Source organism: Tiliqua scincoides, chromosome 1, assembly GCF_035046505.1.
Source record: "Tiliqua scincoides isolate rTilSci1 chromosome 1, rTilSci1.hap2, whole genome shotgun sequence".
Taxonomy (NCBI): domain Eukaryota; kingdom Metazoa; phylum Chordata; class Lepidosauria; order Squamata; family Scincidae; genus Tiliqua; species Tiliqua scincoides.
In genome coordinates, this window is record NC_089821.1 from 140,825,628 (window position 1) to 140,840,618 (window position 14,991).

The window sequence follows — 14,991 nt, forward strand, 5'->3', positions numbered from 1 at the left end:
GTAAATACAGTTTCTCTCTCAGTTTGGTGACCCATAGAGGTGGTACATGCTAATAATAATGATTTAAAAGTCCTTTCCATGACCCTCAAGAACAACCTTGTGACCCTCATTTGGGTCATGACCCCTAGTTTGGGCACCACTGTAGCACTGTCCCACATTGCAGCTGGGGCGTTAGGCCAAGATGGAATGACTGGCCTAGTGAGTTCAGAAAAAAAGATGAGAACTGAACTGGGCAAGTCCCAATTTTAGTCTCCTAGTCACACTATGTACCAGGTCTCTAAAATACAATATTGGCTCTGTCTTACCTAAGGTAAAGAAATAAAGATCCAGCGTTAGAAATGCCTACTCCCTCCTCCCCTCCTTGAAGCAACTTCCTCACAATTCTTCTTAATAATAAAAAGAATATTTATATACTACTTTACAACAATTACCACCACCACATAAACCATGTCTAAGGAAGACCTTGTGATCAGCCTTAACCAGGATCCCTTTTTGACCAGAACCTGACATTACAGGCTGATTTCCTAACAGAGATTAAAAGGTTATGCCTGCGGTTTATACACCTTTAATGTGAATCAGTCTAGGAGCAGTGCTACATGTTACAACTGCCAGAAGAAACAGAGCTATATAGCAAACAGATAAGATGTGGAAGTAAAATATGCACTTGTATACATCTGGGAATCCTGAGTTGTGTTTTTTATCTCCACACTTGACATGCCTGCTGCATACAACATTGCTTTAATAAGAGTTTTCCTGTAGTAATCTGCCTTCACCAACCAAATTATGAGGAGCCAGAGGGTAAACACGTTCCTTCAGATGCAGCTTGAGCAAGTAGAGAGCAACAGTTATGCAAACTTCAGGCAGGATTCTTATTTCATAGGAGTGTTCTTGCATTGGATAAAACGAGTAGTCTTGAAGTAGGACATTTAGGAAGCCTTTCCTCATGTGGTTTGTAAATCAGGACTGGAGTGTGATCCTAAAGAAGTCTGGAGTTTGTTTTCAGTTGCAGCAACTAGTAAAGAAAAGTTAACCTGATTAATGGGTAACAGGTCCCTTCATCAAAAAGCAAGGCCCCTGTAGTTGTGTTTTTGCAGAGTCATGTATTTAAAGGCAGAACTCTTTTTCCAATAAAACAATAAACAGCTCTTGGAAAGGGAGAAGTATTTATTACCAGCTGAATCTTAATAGGCAAAGGCGAGGTCAGAGTTCATTTGCTCTGCTACCTGATGCAAAGTGAAAACAAGGCAATTTTGTTTGAGGTGGGCAGGTTGAGGTTTGTTTGAGGTGGGCAGGTTGTCATTTTCCGCATATTGTGTATGTGTATATGAGAGAGAGAGAGAGGTGTTTGTTTGAGGTGGGCAGGTTGTCATTTTCCACATATTGTGTGTGTGTATGAGTGTGTCACACACACACACACACACACACACACACACACACACAGAGCGAGAGCATGCACACGTTTTCTATTTCTCAGAATCAATATCAACAACATTCCAGTGGCAATGAGTTCTAAAATGGAGTGAGGGTGCACCAGATTTTGGATGGCTGGACTGAAGGCAGCCTCTGAAGATCCCAGGTGTCCAACTACTCCAGATTATTTTTGGTAATTAGTGTTCAAGTGTTTTCTTTTCAGATAAAAATTGAGGACTGGTGAGAATTACCAGTGAAGCAGCGGTAGTTCCAGGGCAGATGGCACGGTTCCACCTGAACTCCGAGTTCCCATCTCTTCTTGACTCCCCAGCTCCCGGGTCTTCTGTGCACTCTTTGGACACCCTGTCTCTGTCCCTTGCTTCCTGCCAATAGCACACAGCCCTTCCTGCCCTTAGGACCCCGTGTAAAGTTTCCTGCACAGAAGCTGTTCTGTTCTCAACAGCACATTGGGCCAGGGCCCTAGCAAAAAAGGAGCAAGGGATCAACATATGTTTGATAGAAATGAGTTTAGGATCAGTAGTGGTTAGTGGGGTTTTTTGTTTTTGTTTTTTTTAAAGAACAGTTTTTCTAGGAAAAAAATAGAGAGCAAAAGCAGAGGCAAAGTAATATTTGCATTTATTTACTTTAACAAACATTGTATCCTACTTTTCTGTTCCCAAAACGGAGGGGCCTGGAGCTGCTAACACTCCAATAAAAACATTCACGTAATAAAAACAAAGCCAACACATTACAACTCAAAACACTAACACAACAGATTAGTAAAGAGGCACGGGAGAAACTGAATTGGTAGGGATATGAAATACATACTCACACTGGTGTGTGTGTTGCTATGTGCAGTGCATACACAAAAGGCTAAAGCACAGTTCTGTCAGCTAACATGATACCTCTGTACTCAACAGATGTTTCCTTTCTGTGTGTCTCATCTAATTACTTCAGTGCCCCAAAAAGGGTGTGTTTGTATGTGCACTACTCCCTCTCCCCCTCCCTCCTACTTGCTGGTTTTAGCACTTTGCTGCAGAGTCAAAACAGACACAAGCTGCATCATAGCCAAACATGTACACCTCTACAAAGCAGTTAACCAAGTTCCTCTCTCCCAAGAGCAGTTAACGTTGTCTTCATTGTCACCCATAGAGCCTTGCTGATAAAAGCAAGTTTGCACAGAAGAAAATCTGATCTGCATGAAGTTGCTGTATGAAACTGGCACTCTAATGAAACTGAAGGGCTAGGAACACAGGAATAGTTGGCCATTGCAACTATTAGAGCACACAGAGAGGCATAAAGACCTGAAAAACCCTGTTATTAAAACCACTGGTCAAACAAAGCTCCATAAGGCAATACTAGTTAGTTGACTGGTATAACTTAAGAGCAGTGTTTCTCAACCAGTTGTATGGGTACCACCAGTAGTACTTGAGGTGGTGTCTGGTGGTACTTGTAGGACCTCTGGACACCAGCCACCTGGCAGTGAGTCCAGCAGTGCTACACAACAACAGCGGTAGGCGGCTTGGCTCAGCGGGCAGCGCTCCAAAGCATGCTTTCCACTCTAGAAAAATCCCTCCTGCCCACCCCAAGCTTCTTACTGGTTATTTGTCACGTTGCATCTGGCCTCTCAACCTAGAAGTAACTGGTGATGATGTCATCACCAGATTTTTCCCAGTGGTACTTTCAATAGGTGGACCATGTGAAGTGGAGGACAAACGTTGAGCAACACTGACTTAGAGCAGCAGAAACACACCAGTGGAACCAGACTCCCATGAACCTGAACCATGGACCTGATCAGATGCAGAGCAAAGATCTGAAACATTGGATAAAATCGTATCTGTCACTATCCTGAATGGTCTGCAAAATTTCACCTTACAAATGAATGCAAAAAATACACTCAGCAAACCACAACGCTTACTATGTGACCATGTGCCAGTCACAATTTCTTAGCCTAACCTACTTTATTCTTAGGCCCTCAGTTTGGCTGTACTTGTCGTAAGAGGCGACTAAACAGCCACTGGGTAGATGGGACTCGTTAGCCTGGAAAGGCAGCTCATCTGAGAGAAGGAAAACTCTGATCCCAAACCTCCACTGCCTTGTGGCTACATCCAGTTATGGAAAAGGCTTCAGGAGTCAACCTCGAGGCAAAATCTGGAGCTGGAGTCCCTGAGGCAGTTCATGGCTGAACACAGTCACGTTCTGGCAACTCCTGCGACGCCACTGGAACCAACCGTATTGGCCTCTGCCTTTCCATTGGACCATTTCAGCGACGTGGAGAGGGGGGATTTGCTGCATGGGTAACAGTCTATCCTCCATATCTACTTTACCCAGGCTTCGAGCACTGGAGAGGACACTGTTCCAGAACCACTATTCAGAGCGCGATACCATAGTCTTCCAAGACTGAAGGATGCCAACAACCTACTTTAAAGGTTGCTGGCCAGGATAGAAAGGAAAGAAATGCCCTGAGTTCCCTAGAAGCATGCAAACATGAAAAATAAACGTGAGCCATTTTTGCGCTTGCCAAAACTTTTTTATCAGACTGGATGATAAAGCAAAAAAGAGGGGAAGAGGTGGCATAGTAGAAAAGTCCAGTCTAACAGTCTGGACTAACAGTCTTAAGAGAGAGTGAGTGTGTGTAGGATTAAAGTTTATTAGCAGACTGACGTTTATGAGCCTCACCACATGCTCCACAATGATAGCATATTATAATCCTAACACTATGCTTCACACTGCCTAACTTTCAGATTCTGCACTTGCAAGTATGGCAGCTCTGCGTTTTTATAGTGACTTATGTTTGTATAAATATGTATCACAGTTAAAAGCACATGTTTCAGACTCATTAATATGGTCAGAAAGTAGAAACCAGCCATATATATAAATGGACTATACGTACAGTGTGGCCAGTTGTAGGTATTACTTTTGAATTACAAATGCAGGAAGTGAGAAAAAAAAATCATGTGATTGCCTATATTTACAGTTGTGGGGGTGGATGGAGGGGAAGAGAGTGCAGCTGTTGAGACAGAGAGCCCTAGGACCTGTCCCAGAGAGCCCTGGGACCTAAGCCTTCAAAATAAGGGGCACCCAACATGTTCACAGGGCTTATGAAAACAGGACCCTTTTTGAATGACACAGAACTTCTGTATAACCTGGAAGTTTGCATACTTGACACAAAAATGTGCTGGGTTCAACCAAATATAGCAGTGATATGTTGTTTTTTGCTCTCTCTGGAATTTAACATAGAAATGCAACCTGAATTTGCCCCTCAGCCTTCTATAAAAATTGCTACTCCTTAGCAGCTCATGAGAGTGGCTTCTCTCTCTCTCTCTTTCTGTACTTCCCTGAATTACGCTGTTAAGCCAACAAAACAATTTGCGCATTGTAACTTTTCAAGAGTCAGTTCACTCTTGTATGTAACTGCTCATGCAAGTAGCCTGCTTACATAAGCAACCTCACTTCAGAGGGGACTTCCGCAAGATCACAGCTCCTGTTTAGCGATTAGAAGGGAAAAAAACTGCATTTGCTAACAGAAGAGGTGCTGCAGCCGCCCCTCCTCCAAGCACTGCTCACATGAGTCAATCACAGGCAGAAGCAGTTATTTGCATGGGTAAGCCTCCTCTAATAATTTATAGGCCAATGTTGAGGGTTTCTCTGCACAAGCTGTTTCTCATAGAAGTCCCTGAACATGGGCCAATGTAGATGGCTTAGCAGCTAAATACAATTTTAAAGGGACATGCCCCAAACCAGGAAGCAACTCTTTTTAAGCAAAAGCCAGCAGTGGGAATGGTGGTAGCAATCCTGACTTGGAGTGCCTGGGCCACTTCTATGTTTTGTCACTATGAATCTTGCACATTTATGAAGGAGTAATCTCTTTCCCACACCATACCTCACCATGTCTGAATATGAACCTCTCCTTCCAACAGCATTCATTCTCACCTTTCTTCTACTAACACTCTTTGAAAGTTGTCCATCCCCACTCACTAGCAACTGTGCATTACGCGGAACAGGATACTGTGCCATTGGCACTGAATCAGGACAATTTTACAGCCAAAAATGAAATTTGGGGCCTTTTTTGTCATCTGGAAAGTCTCTTGCAAACCTCATTAAAGGCGCTGAACAAGAACAACTGGAAGAAATAAGGGCAGGAAGAGTGCAACCAGTTTCTTCTCCAGCCCCTTCCCATCTTTCACAATGCAGAAGACGTTGAAATCCATGTTTTAAGAACCAAGCCCAAAATGTAACAGGATTCAAATCACTGCAGTGCTTAAGATCTCGCACAGGTTTTTATCCTCCAATACATCTCAAAGTACATATAACATGCCTATGAAGACGGGACAATTTTAGTGAGTGTCTAAAATGGTCAACAGGATTGTTCTTATGTTCTTATGTAACGGATCAACCTAAGTTTTTCCACTTTCTGCTGAATAAAATAGCTAAAATAATTTTGATTATTCAATTATTTCAAGTTTTACTTATGTTAGCCCCCCCACAACTGCCCCCAACTCTTATTCTAGAAACTACTGAAGAAGCCCAGTATATACATCCTGATTATGTTACAAATCTAGTACATGGTGGCTCCCCTCCAGACACCATGCAGATTTTCTGTTATTACACTTCCCAGTGTTGGCCTAGTCAAAAAAGAAACACCCTGTCTCCAAAATGCATTTGTAAATGGGCTCTAGGGCTGATGGGAAATAGCTGCATGCAAATGAAAGAGCAAAACATCTTCTTTCTCTCTGTGAGTTCACACTACCTGATTATCTACCTGATTATCTTGAGAATGACCCCGAAGCATCCACTGAAATCTGCTAAAAGAAGATCCTTCATATTTCACTCTACCCACACCCCATTTACCTATATAGGTAGAATTGGGCTGCCCACTGCCCACTTTCTATCAATAGTTCGTTTGCTCTCATGAGTTATAGCAGTGGATCTCAAACATTTTAGCACCGGAACCCACTTTAAGAATGACAATCTGTTGGGACCCATCTGTCGGAAGTGATGTCATTAACCTGGAAGTGATGTCATGACTGGAAGTGACATCAACAGTTTAGGCTTCAAACCTAAGCCACAATCAGCTAAAGGTCCCATTACACAGCACGCTCGTGCTGTTATTTTGTATAGCTTGGAATTCAAACATTCCAGCTTAGAAGTCAAAGTCGACTTGGGATCCTTCTCCAACCACACAAACCTCCCCCCACCACTTCCTGCATCCCATCTTCCCACTTAGGGCAAAGCACCATGCCTCAGCTGCACGGGGAGCCAACCCTGCCCAGCAGCTCTGTATCCTGTATTTTCAGCCCTGCTATGAGCTAGCGGCTGAGCTAGGTGCTATACGTGACCCATCTGAAATTGGCTCACGACCTACTGGGTCCCAACCAGTTTGAGAAAAGCTGACTTGCAGTATGTAACTCATTTCATACTTACAAAGAGAAACCTGCTTGCAGAATGTTGTGGCTGGGTGGTTTAAATGAATGAAGCAAGCAATTATGGTGTTGATATTATTTGCTGCCAGGTGTTTTGCATCATAAAGCTGCATGCTGTTGCAAAGCTCTTGGGGGAAACATGACTTGGAGGCTCCCAATCAGGGGCGTGTCGTCACCATCAAACCAAACACCTCCTCTGCTCTGCTGATGTTTTCCTTCTACTAGCAATTACAATTCTTTTTAAAATAAAAACTTTTGATTGTGCAAGGCTTTGTTCTGCGGACCAAGGTAACAAAGAAATACAAGCCTGCTAATATCAAGTTGGTTTCTGTGGATCAAGAAATGTCGCACCTCTAAATGCCCCTGTTCCTAGAAATAAAGCTTCACATCCAGCTAAGGTGGCAAGCAAAGAGAATTCAGTGACTTAAATTCAATCATAGCCATTGGCCATAGCAATCAACGTACAAAAATGGCAAACCAAGATAAAATGAATAAAAGCTAACAACGCCTTTAATAGCAGCTAATAGAAATTGCTAGTAAAGAAAATTTGGACTGGTGCACGGAGTTAGCACAACTAGACCCAGAGGACTGTTGGGTGGGCTGTCACTTCAGGTGCATTGATGCTGTGGGCCCTGAAGCCTGCATTGTACCTCCCATGGTACCCTTATTCACCCCCCACTCCAATGAAGCACTGGGCACTACCAATGCCATGGTGCCGAGAATTCAAGGGTCATTCTGGCCAGGTGAGCTTTTAACTAGCACCCAACCTTAAACACTACCCCCGGTATGAGCCAGGATGGAAGCAGTACAGTGACCACGTATAGCTTCTTAAATCAAGCAACAGCGCACCCAAGTTTGGTCATCTTTGCCTATGATTCAAGACCCAAGAAAACCCTCTAGTCAATGAGAAGCCACTTCAGGGCTGGAGGCTTAGTAGGCCAACTAGAATTAGGTCAACAACAACAACAACAACAACAGTATTTATATACCGCTTTTCAACAAAAAGTTCACAAAGCGGTTTACAGAGAAAATCAAATATCTAATGGCTCAGGTCAGGGCAGCAAAACAAAGACCTGGTCCTATGTTAGTTGGCAACCTTCAGTCTTGAAAGACTATGGTATCGCGCTCTGAATGGTGGTTCTGGAACAGCATCTAGTGTGGCTGAAAAGGCCAATTCGGGAGTGACAGTCCCTTCTACACTGGGAGCAAGTGCAGTCTGTCCCTGGTCTGTCTCCCTGGCTATGGGCCTTCCTTCTTTGGCTCTTTGCCTCAGTCTTTTGGCAAAATCTCTCGTATGAAAAACAGCACATAAAGGTGTATTTGCACAATCCACAGACAATATGTGGAGAGCACATAACTGACACAGAAATTTTAAAATGCCTGTATCAATTTCATATAGTAAGCCCAAGAATTTTCCTTGTGTTTATGTTCAAGGACCAGGCTGAAATTTCAGATGTTATATTACAGCCTATGTTCATTCACAGAGGGTTAAGGTAACAACTGTGCTAACTCTAGTTCTCAAACCATTGATTTGAGACTTATTGAATTTAACTTGGAAGATATGAAAAATATTTTTATGTATGTCAAAAGAAGAGAGAAACATGATTTTCATAACACACAAGAAAGAAAAGACCACCCATTAAGAGGAGGTTATCCTAGTCTACTAGTTTTCTAATTTGTTGTCTATGGAGACCTGCTTGGTCATACAGTGTTGGCTCCCCTTTACTTCCAGCTGTTTCTACAGATGTCAGAGCTCTTCATTAAAAACAGCCTTAGGCCAAGAAAATGAAGATGAAACAAATGAGAGGTCCCAAAAAAACACGTGTAAGAAAAAACATAAGAGTATGAGTTGATACAAGGTCTTTCAGCATCATATGAAAGACATTGGAGACAAAGACACTGGAACTTGCTAATTGGTACAAACACCATATGTGACAAAGAGTCAGTGAGTGCCCTTAGGAACAGCTGTTTTACTGTGATACCACCTCAGAAGTGGGGGGAGTCATAGTTCAACATGGGCTCTCCCTCCTGTCTTATGGACTCTTCCGATAATTGATAGCATATCACTTTTTCACCTTAGATCAGTGGTTCTTAAACTTTAAGGGAGCTTTACTCCCTCAGTAAGTCTTTGCTGGGGATGGGCAAGGGCAGAGAAGTAATCCCCAGGATTGTGTTGAAGGGGTGTGTGTGCTTTCACTTACTTGTACTCAGTGAGGGCTGCTAGAGGCTGCAGGTTGTGCAGGAAGCCCAGCGCAGCCCTCCCAGGGCTCGGACTCTTGAAATAAAGTGATTGCAGTGCATCTCCTGCAAACAGGAAGTACTTTGCGATTGCTCCATTTCAAGATTCCAAGCGTTGGGGAGCCCTGCGGCAGTCTGCGCTGGGCTCCCTGCACCTTCTGCAGCTTCCAACAGCCCTCACTGAGTACAAGTAAGTGAAAGCACCCCCCCTTTGCCCCCCTAAAGGATGTGATCCTGGGGATCACTTCCCTGCCTTTCTTCTCCCCCCCCCCTTTAAAGGGATAGGGAAAGTGTTACACAAACTGGTGGGTCATGACCCACCAGTTTGAGAACCACTGCCTTAGATGTTTTTTGGCCAGTATGACTGGAAAGAGCTATTCTATCCATGTTCCCATCCCAAACTGGTCATGCTTTGGACAGAGAGTTAAACCGTGAAGCATCTATCAGTATGCATAAAGGAGGGCTGATATAAATCATTTAAATAAATATTTGGTTTTCCTGTTAGTGATCACATTTGGGGAACTGCTACACTCAAGTGTACTGAGTTTTACAAATGCTAATAATGCAATGTACTGTAAACTACTTTGAATTCCAATTAGAATGAAACTTACAGCCAAAATCAAACTAAGAAGTACAACAGATAAAGGCAAACAGATAGCAAAATGGATGCAGAATGTAGAGCTTAGCAACTGGCACCAATCTCTCTGCTCCCCGTTTCACACCTTTAACTGGGTAACCTGAGGATGAAATGGGAAAAAGTAGCTCTCCCTGCCACCAACTAAAATGAGAGAGCTCGGACAGAAGGAGGTTGTCTTGGGAAGACATCTAGGTTAACAGGGATTCCCAAAATCCAGGGAGTCCCCTTCAAGTCACAGGAGTGGTCTGAGGAATGTGCAGCAACACTCTGCTCTCTCCTGCGTTATTAAAAAATACCAGGCAAGTAAAAACAGTAGAAACATAAGTTTATTAAAAGGTTGTAAAAATGGTTGGCAACCTTCAGTCTCGAAGACTATGGTATAAGCCTACAGCACCCAGTATTCCCAAGCGGTCTCCCATCCAAGTACTAACCAGGCCTGACCCTGCTTAGCTTCCAAGATCAGACGAGATCAGGCATGTGCAGGGTAACAGTTGCTGCCAAGGTTGTAAAAAATACCAAAACAATGGATGGAAAAAACCAAGTATAAAAAAACAAGATACTGCTAATCCAACAGTATTATCCAACCAGGGAGGGGGACGCTCAGCAGCAAGGATGTTGAAGAGGGAAGTGGTAAAGAAAACAAAACCTGGCACAACTACTCAAGTACTTTCCTAACTTACTTACTCACCTTTTCCAGGTTCTTGTTCCTTGCACTCATACTTCACAAGACAGGTGGGTGAGCTCCCATGAAGGGGGCTCCTGATGCTCCTGACATCAGATCTGGGGAACTGCACAGGTGGGTGCATGACTCTGCTTTCTGTAATCTGTGGGCATTAACCCAATTTTACCTGTGGAATTGACATTTGGGTCACCTTGAGCTGCACAATCCAATGAGCCACTCAAAGTCAAGTCCTCTATTGACTGGGTAGTTTGGGAAGGAGGTAAAGGTAAACAACAACAACAACAGAACAACAGCTTCTGCATTTGGATGACCCTTGGGATGTCAAGGCTTACAGAAGCCTCTAAAGCCAAAGAACAGTCCAAAACAGGTGGAAGAATAGACAACAATAAGGGAAAATCAAAGATTCTGACCACAGAGTGTGCAAAATACTCCATAAACATATTCCTCCAATGCACTAAGTTCCCAGTCAATCTTGAGACAGTGGTCTAAGAACCCCCTCTTGCCTAATTGAAAGAAGTTGTCATTACATTCCATCTCTTTAGAAAAGACACTACCTCCAGTTTATTTCGGTTGGAACATAATCCAGGTTCGTATACTGACTTTGCATTGCATGATTCCCCACAATAGGCACAGTGGTCACCAGTCCCCCTACAGGCAGCTGTGCCTTGAGATTTCCTATGGACATTTACACTTCAGGCAAGGAGAGCCTCTGCTGCTACTATTGCTGCTGCCGCACAACTATACTCATGGCAGTGCAGTGCCTCACTGTTTCTTATCAGAAGGAAGATATTTAACCTCCTCCTCTCTAGTAAACACTAGTGAAGTGCTGTGACTCTGCCCAGAGTGAGTGGCAGTGGCATCAGATTTTTCTCTGCCCTGTGCCTGGAGAAAGGAGAGGGCTGGAAGGAGAAACTCAAGGCACAGCTGCCTATAGATGCTTTGGAAACAGACAGTCACTATGGCTGCCAGCAAGTGCCTTTCCACACAATGGTTTATGAGGCACAACAGGGAGGTTCAGCCAGTGGTGTAGCTAGATCATTTGATACCCAGGGCCCATACATTTTTTACACCCCCCATACAACAAAATTAATTAATCTGGACTTCAAATCTGGGTGAGAGCCCAGGTCAACCCACCCAGCAAACCTCAGTCACAGAAGTCAAAGTTCAACTGGGAGCCCAGGTCTACCCGCCTGGTTGACCTGGGCTCTGGAGTGACCTGGTTGACATGGACTCTGGAGTGCTCATGCCCCCCCCCCCTCGAAACACAAATGCTGGATCTGTCCCTGACTCAGAGACATTCTGCCCCTGCATTTGGAGGTTCAATATAGCTATCATGGTTAATAACCACTAATAAGAGTATAGTCCACCATGAATGTTTAGAATCCATTTAAAAAGTCATCTAAGCCAGTGACCAACAACACCAAACCTTCTCACCAGTGGCATCAGTAGGGTTGGTGTCACCCAGTCTGGTAACTCATAGTGTCACCTCATTTGTTTTACTATAGAACAGTACAGGTTACCAAACCAATCAGTAACCACTTAAAAAGCAGTGGTCAACTTGATGACACTTACACAACTGAAGAGGAGTTTGTTTCATTGCATTCTGCTGTAATTACACAATTGAATGGTATATAACATGATGGTGTTATTCCTAAAAACCACAATTTTGGTCACTAGTGGTGTCAGCCTCCCCAGGGTGTCATCTTATTAGTTCCATGCTATGTCATAACAACATTGGCTCTTCGAATAATCAGTCTGATTGGTCCATTAGTTAAGGAAATGTACTTACACAGGACAGTTATATTTTTGTTTTCTGGTTTTTTGGCCATAACTCAATTCCATCAAAAGGTATTTCACTCTGGTTTGTTTCATTGCATTCTGCTGTAAATTATACATCGAATGGTATATCACATGATGGTATTATTCCTCATAACAGCGATTTTAGCTATTTTGGTCACTCGTGGCATCACCCCCCCCCATCTTGGCAGCCGAGGCCCCCTCCATTTGTATGCCACTGTGTTTAACACATTCATACTCCATCTGTTGATCTTTCACAGGTATCAGGCTGCCCACTGTTGGATAGAGAATGCTGGGTTGGATGGACTTTGGCCTGACCCAGCAAGGCAAAGGGTAGTCTTGAAACCAACAAGAATTTGTTTTATCCATTCTTTTCTTTTCAAGCTATCTGGAATGGTTCGGTCACTTATGGGGAATGGATAACCTTTTACAAAATGCTTTAAAACTTAATTGCATTGAGAACGTGGTACAAACACAAAACAAGTTTCAAACAGAAGAAGCAGATTTCACTTATAGCTGGAATTATTTGGAGACTTTTATAACTATATATGAACTATAACCATCAGTAGGTCCCGGAACAATAACTGTAGGGTGGAGTGCTCTAGCAGAAGTTTACTACTGCTATGAGAATTTTTCTTTCTTTTTAAAAACTCACTGTGATGATGGTAATGATGCAGCCAGGAAATGGGCTGGGGTGAGAATAGGGAGCCTGGTGAATGACAAGGCCATAGTCAGGAAATCCAGTAGGCCAGAGTTGTGGAAAACAAGCGTAAAGCATGCATCACCATCAAGCGGCACACATAGCTAAAAGCTGGTCCCACTATCAGAACTTGTAAGACTGGGCAGACACCAGATGTTACTCATAGAGACTTAGGCTGCAAGCCTATGCACACTTTCCTGGGAGTAAGCCCCACTGAATTCAATGGGACTTACTTCTGAGTAGAGAGGTATAGGATTGGGCTGTTATGCCACTAGAAACCGGTCATATAACTCTAAGGGTGCAATGCTAACCAACTTTCTAGCACTGGCATAGCTGTGCCAGTGGGGCATGTGCTGCATCCTGCAGTGGGGGAGCAGTCACGGAGGCCTTCTCAAGGTAAGGCAATGCTTGTTCCCTTATCTCGGAGTTGCATTGCCCTTACCTTGATGCTGGAAAATGGGTTAGGATTGCACCCTTAGTTGAAGACTTGATTATCATGGAACTGGCAAGGAAAGGAGTTGCATGGTGGGCTCTTCCCAAGTGCCCTTGATCTTTCAGCAATGCAAAAGTGGTACAGGGACACACACATACACAGGCACACAGTCCATTCAGGCCACTAAAGTAACATGCAACTCTCCCATGAGAGTGGTACTCTTATGCCACTAAAGTGTTCATGCCATTAAAACAACAAGGCGTTTGCCTAGAAAAACCTCAGACCTTGAATCTTCATTTCATCCATGCACAAAGTGTAGCATAAACGCATACTCTTCTTTCTTAAGACAACCTTTTCCTGCTAATTCAAGAACCAGTTCACCTCTATTTGTTTTATTGGGGTATGGAGTAGAGGAGGAATACCTGTGCTGGAAATATGCAAATTATGACTGATAATATCAGAAGGATATTGAGCTGTATGTATAAAGGAAAACTCAGCAAGATGTCACAACTCTAGATGTTTGTGCTTGTAAATGGACAATGTTGCACCAAAGCATTAAATGATTACAAGAAGCAAAGTATAATAGTAAACATCTTAGTCTAAAGAACTACTTGAGGCAATGACCACTGCTATTTGCTAAGGATTTAGGAATGAAAGATGCAGCGCATGAAAATTTGCCAGATCAAAAAGATCACGGGTACTGGTGGGAGCTGTAGTTCAGCCTGGTGAGAAGCAGGGCTTGAATGGCAGCGGATACTTGCTCACCTCACCTTTTGAGAGGTTCTTGTTTTTTGAAAGCTACAGGTGGCATGATTTGGGCGAGGGAGTCCAGTAATACGGCCTGTAGATTTCATTAACAACTCTACTGCCTTTCATCCTATAATTCAAGAACTGTTCAGAAATTAGTTGGCAGGTCAATGGAGGCAAATTTGTGATTGTCTGACTTTTATACAACAGTCTGTTTTGCGCCTTAATTATCTTTTGTGTAAAAGAGTAGTAAACAGCCACTTAAAAGTTATAGTAGCATCTCTTATAACACACTAATCAGCAACATACACATTTAAACAACTTAATTTACAGAAAGGTTGCATTTGGAAGCACTGTTACAAGACTTAACCACTTCTCCTCTGACTAGTTTTTAGAAATATGACTCTAGGCAGCCTGCCAAGAGAAGTAGCTGCCAGCCCACAAGGTGACAGTGTATCTGCGTTCACAGTGTCCAGGAGGTCTGACTGAGCAAATACGCATGCTTTAACATGCCTGTACAACCACTCAGCTACTAGGAAGGTGAAAATGCTTCACAAGAACAGAACAATAATTAATAACTTGATCAATAACTACAAAACCAAAATATCACAAAATTCCAAAATAGAACTGTTTTCTGGCAAACTAGCACCAAAAGTTTGGAGTCAAGAATCAAAGTAGTTTTTAAGAACGAGTTTTAGGCACAGGGAAATATAATAATGCAAGTTCTTTTACCAATATTTGCCATCAAATAAAAATGCTAATTATTTTATACACCGGAAACTACGTTAGCTTTAAAAGTAATCATCACGCTACTGGAATATTGATCGGATAAGTAGAAATGCCTAGATCAGTGTTTCTCAAACTGTGGGTTGGTACTCACTAGGTGGGTTGTGAGCCAGTTTCAGGTGAGTCTCCATTCATTTC

General features: G+C 43.0%; 1 pseudogene; it reads right to left on the reverse strand.

Moving 5' to 3' along the window:
• Positions 1-10,090: 10,090 nt before the first annotated feature.
• Positions 10,091-10,207, reverse strand: LOC136637722 (5S ribosomal RNA; annotated as a pseudogene).
• Positions 10,208-14,991: the final 4,784 nt, after the last annotated feature.